The following is a 6,113-nucleotide window of genomic DNA, read 5'->3' as shown; positions in this document are numbered from 1 at the left end:
ACGCGACGCGCCAAAAAACAGTACCTACTATTGGTTTGCTATAGTTGGTATGCTATAAACTTCGGAGGCTATAATTGTGATTGATATAATGCTTATTAATATGAAAATTTAAGATATTTAACAAGGAACATTTATAAAGTTCGAACATTACAAACCATTTAACATCAGTGGATTCACATCAGACATTAGTACTTTTACGAAAACATTACCTAACGTCACCGTTAAGAAAAATCGGCGTGTAATCAGAGAATTTCACAGAACTAGCTAGCTCCCTATTAAGTGAATTGTATCTACATTAACTCGAAATTAACTCGCTCATCGTTAACCCTCGATAAAATATCAAGGAAGTTCCAGACTAGAAAGAAGACTTTATATTGCTTGTAAGTTTGTAATAACTGTTATTGTAAATTGTATTGTTGTTTATATATTAAAATATATTTGCATAAAAAAAGAAACTGTACATATCAATCTTGTTGGCAAATATCATAAATTGGATACATATCGGCATTTATTTAACTACTGAATTTAAACTATCATTTAGCTCGGTTTTAGACCATTTGAAATTATGATAGTAACAAAATGTTATAATAAAACATTTTAATTCAAATACTGAAGATTTCTCTTAGAGTGATCTCCAATTTACATTATTGAAGATTTCTCTTAGAGTGATCTCCAATATACATTATTGAAGATTTCTCTTAGAGTGATCTCCAATTTACATTATTGAAGATTTCTCTTAGAGTGATCTCCAACTTACATTATTGAAGATTTCTCTTAAAGTGATCTCCAATTTACATTATTGAAGATTTCTCTTAGAGTGATCTCCAACTTACATTAGCGAGGCCGAAAACTCAATTTTTTTTATATGCAAAAGCATTTTCACTTTTGGTTACGAATTTTATTGAGATAGCCCGTGTTAGCTCAGCGGTAAGTTTGAGATTTAAGTTTGATCCTCGCAACAGAAATAACACACATAATTCATTTTGCGCTAAAATATATAACATTATTTGGTCCACGTTTGCTTAATCTTTGCAGTTATGGTAAGGAATTAAAAGGTTGTTTATATCTTTTTGCTACAAAATTTATCTAAAGCTGATTCCAAGTTATGTACGGGAAACAGTGATAAAACCCTAACAACCTATTTTATGAGGTCAAATCAGGATACATTTCAGAAGAACACACCACCAAGAATTAATACATTTACTTAAACTATGGTCCGGCATGGCCATAGTTTGGGCGCTTGACTCGCAATCTGAAGGTCCCACATTCGATTCCCCGTTCCACCAAACATGCTCGCCCTTTCAGCCGTGGAGCATTCTAATGTGACGATCAATCCCACTATTCGTTGGTAAAATAGTATCCCAAGAGTTGGCGGTGGGTGGTGTTTACTAGCTACCTTACCTCTAATCTATCACTCCTAAATTAGGGACGACTAGCGCAGATAGCCATAGTGGAGCTTTGCACGAAATTCAAAACAAACAAACATACACCGCTAAGTTAGGGACGGCTAGCGCAGATAGCCCTCGTTTGCTAATAGTCGATTGCTATTTCAAATCAATGTTTCAATCGAAACAGTATGCTGTCTATAAATACGTATTCTAAACAATAGGAAAGAATGTGGTTTTATGACCAAATATTAATTGATTTTCGTACAGTTTTATCAAATCAGTCTCGATTAGATTTTACCAATGACCTGTTTTGTCACGAAGTTTACTAGATGCTACATAGAATAATACACTGTTTTTTTTTTCAAGGAACTTTTAGCAAAGTACAATAGGAATTCTCATTAGTTGTACTTTGCTATCACACTTAAATGAGTGAAAAATAGAAGATAAAAGAATGGCAATTTCACTTCTGCCGTCAAATCATCGAGCATCCTCGCCATTTCAGCCGTGGGTACATTAAAAAGTGACAGTCATTCCCATTATTCGTTGGTAAAAGAGTAGCCTGAGAGTTGGCAGTGCGTGGTGTTGACCAGATTCCTTCCCTCTAATCTATCACTTTAAAATTTGGGACGGATAGCGCAGATAGCCCCCGGTAGCTTTGCATGAATTTCAACAAACAAACGAATCGCTTCTACGACAGAGCTAAAGACGTTTATAGTGAAAATAGTAATAAATCAGTTTTAAGCCTGATTAACCTTAGTATAAATGTTATTTTATGTGTACAGCTTGTAAAAAAAGTGACTCAGTGTAGGGGAGTGGAGGTACAGGACTGAAACTACTTCAAAATGTGCTTTAGCCCCCCCCCCCTTTAGCTCCGCACCAAATAAACAGTTCAAAATTTTTCTCTTTTTCTGTTTTATTTTCCAAAAACTACAACAAATGTGCCTACAAGATGTAGAGTGAAGTACACTCAGCTTTATGTTTATCCCATCTAATTCCCCTCATCGGGAAAAAGGTGGCGACGCCCATGCACATGCCACTACCAATTTGCCTTAAATTAATTGCTGAATCAACATTTGCCAGATTGTTGTACATGACGATAACAACGCTAGTAAACACATTTAAGTCTTCACATTATCATGTTCCTCCGGTGGGTCAGCGGTCATTTTACGGACTTACAATGCTAAAATATAGGATTTGATTCCCCACGGTGGACAGAGCACAAATAGCCCATTGTGTAGATTTGCGCTAAAAACACAAACAACCAAACACATCAACATACATAGATCCAAGTTGAAAACACAAGTTTATTAATTGAACTTTCACTCTCTCTTAACTTTTAACTAAATAACACTGATGTTCTGTGCTAAACTACAGATTACATTATAATCTGTTTGCATGTGTTCAAATTTTCAGAGGCTACATAAATTCTAGAGGCTTAATGAGCGAAATAAAAGAAGAATGTATAACCATATGTCAACCACACTATATCTGCATCTGCTACATCCAGTGCGTGCTGATGAGGGTTGTCAAACTGCAAGAACAATTGTTACAGAGTGAACCAGATGACGATGATAAAAAATGTAATTTTTATCAATTTCACATGCGTCATTTACAGATCAAAAATAGAATGTTTGTTTGTTCGTATTTAAGCACAAAGCTACACAAAAGGCTTATCTGTGCTCTGCCCACCACCGGTATCGAAACCCGGTTTCTAGCATTGTAAGTCCGCAGACATATCGCTGTGCCACTGTGAGGGCCAAAAATAGAATGAATGTTAATAGATAAGTTCAAATAAGACGAAATCGCAAAGTTGGTTTTTCTGTGCGAGGCAACAAGAGATGAATGACTTACCTATATATACTAAAAACAACGTAAGACACGAACCAGCCATCACATATTATCTGAAAGGTTGCTAGTAGCTGTTCACTCTATTTCCTGGCTTGTCACTTTTATAACACACAAAAATCGAATACATGGGGGGAGAGGGGGGAGCCTTATCTTCACATAGATTAATTTCTGGTTACGATCTCCATGAAAATTTTCCCTGGAGCAATGGGGTCACACACCCAGCTGTTTCCTGACCAGGAAATAAACTAACTAGGGTTGTGCATGCTTGGTTCTTATCCCATGCTCACCTGACCACCTTCGTAGGATCAGTTAATTTGTAATCAAGCAATATATCTCCCACGTTATACTAATAACATAATGAGATAGTGATTGAAACTAGTACAAGTCTTGCGGAGATTTTTAGTACCTGCTACTCATATCGCTTTATTCGGTAAATATCTTTATAGTTCTTAAGGTTCTAATATTTCCGTATATTTTGGCTGAAAAAATTCTGATTATCAGAGTTAATATAATATAGGCCGTATTGTGAGACACATTATTGCGTTTTTTCGCTCTAACAGGAGAAACACTACTTATTCTGTGCAGAGTTATGTAGCCAATAACTTCACAGATTTTGAGTTAAATAACCTCAAAGATTTCGAGTTAAAAATTCTAAAAAAACAACAACAACAACAACAAAAAAACTGGAGTGTTTTGTCACTGTATATTCAGTTATCCGGTTGTTGACTAATTTCGTCACATACCCGCTAAATATTTTTGACTATAATTTCAACAATATTCGCCTAACCTGGGCACAAGATGGCTCAAAATAACTCAAATATATTAGGAAAACTATTTAATGATAGGTGAAAGCATAAGACCACTTATGCATGGTTGTTAGAAGAAATATGTTCAAAACAAACAAAAACTTTTATCTTGAATTACACATACAGTTGTTTACAGACTCCAAAATTCTTGCCTGTCTACTATATATTGTATATCAAAGTTATCCTCAATGACTATGCTCACAGATAATGTGAAATAAGTTTTGGTAAAAATTAAGGGGTAAAATATTTATTTATCGTTTCAACTACATTAAATACATTTAGAAATCTTTCTAAGTGCATAAAATGACAAATTTACAATATTTTCAACTGATAGAAGGATATAATTCCCTAACGGGCTTAACTACAACAGCATATATAGGTTTTACACAACTTATCGTATATGGAAAATCTGATGTCTAAAACATGATGAATTTAAATTCAAACAAAAAGAACAAACGGTAGAAACACAGTAAAAGGATTTTTGTCATAACACTCCTCATTGCTTCTAGTAGACTTGGAGATTTCCTTAATCGTTACAGCTGTGTTACTATTGTTTCTTACTACTGATCTATGAAAGCAATCCATTGTATAAATGCCTAATCTATCACATAGCTGTCAATCTGTAAAAGAAATGAACTATATTTTCCACAAAATCTACTCAACTTAAAAAGCTGTTGAATATTACGACGTCATTCAAAGATTCTTAAGTCTTCTGAAACCACAAACACCGTTTAAGGTACATAAAGTAAAAACAAAACAAATTTTTAAACATTTAAATACTGAAATACATAAAAAATCAGTTCAGCTGTTTATGAGGTAAATTTGCTTCAAATAATGTAATATTTATTGTATAATGATAATACAATCTAAAGAGGTTCGGTTTCTATTTTACAAACTGGTCACTGAGTGAAACGTTTCGTTATCAAGACCTACATTTTCACATCAGAAAATCGTAATGTTCGTGAGACATTTCAAGCACAGTAGTTTACAGTCAAATATGTGTATTTTCACGAAGTAATATTGCTTTTATTTATTTAAGGTCTATCTTATCTTAATCAAAAATAGCTAAACCACCTGCTACTTACTTAATTTGAATGGTCAAAAAGCCATGAGAACAAAGGGGATCAGTGACACTTTTAAACATATGCACAAACAGATTTCTTATTGAAACGGTTACCTTACCTTATGAACGTTTGATTCGGATCCATTTTTAAAATTGTGTCTGGCTTCGTTACCACCATATAACAATGATTGTTCAGTTTTCAGAGTATAAGCAATTCAAGCTGAAGACAGACACCTTTCTATTAGTTTTTTAATGAAGTCTATTCAAGAAACCGCATTGGTTAAAAATCTACTTAGATGCGGGCAGATCAGTAGAAATGGCAGAAAAGAAAAACGATTTTCATGCCCTGTTAATAATAGGTTTAATGCCGAGAGTCATGAATGTAAAGGCTGTTCATTTATATATCTTATCTGTGAGTTTCTAAAATTAGAATAAGAAAACGAAAAATGGACTTGTGATAGACTGTTGAGATTTAAGATATCGGAAGAAAATGTCTTGTTCTTTAAAATTTCACCAATTTTTCAAAGGCTGCTTATAATGTATTTTTTTAAATCTGAAACTTATATACATTTCTACAACACAATGCAATTTGAAATTCACTTTCTTAAGATTTAAAATTCTATAGATAATATTTTAGAGGTATGTCACTGCATATTCTGATAATAAATAATTGTTTTTGTAAAATATGTGATGCTAAAAATTAATGTTCGGTGCTAAGACAAAATGCATCATGTCATTGAAATGGTGATTTTTATCATACAGCTTATATTCATTTCCCAACAAAAGTTTTTTCCATAGTTGCAGAAGTATGCATATATATTTTTTCTAACCATAACTCCATATTTGAAATCGGTAATCACTAATTAAGAAGAACAAAGGGAAATATTGTGTACATTCTAGTATAATTTTTATCACTAATATTAGACCTATTGGTTTCCCTACGATAAAATACTCGCCCTCCGCTGCAGAGTTTGTTTGTTTTTAAATTTCCCGCAAAGCTACACGAGC

This window comes from Limulus polyphemus, unplaced genomic scaffold, assembly GCF_000517525.1.
Source record: "Limulus polyphemus unplaced genomic scaffold, Limulus_polyphemus-2.1.2 Scaffold74, whole genome shotgun sequence".
In the NCBI taxonomy this organism is placed as follows: Eukaryota; Metazoa; Arthropoda; class Merostomata; order Xiphosura; family Limulidae; genus Limulus; species Limulus polyphemus.
Note: the sequence above shows the minus strand (reverse complement) of the source record.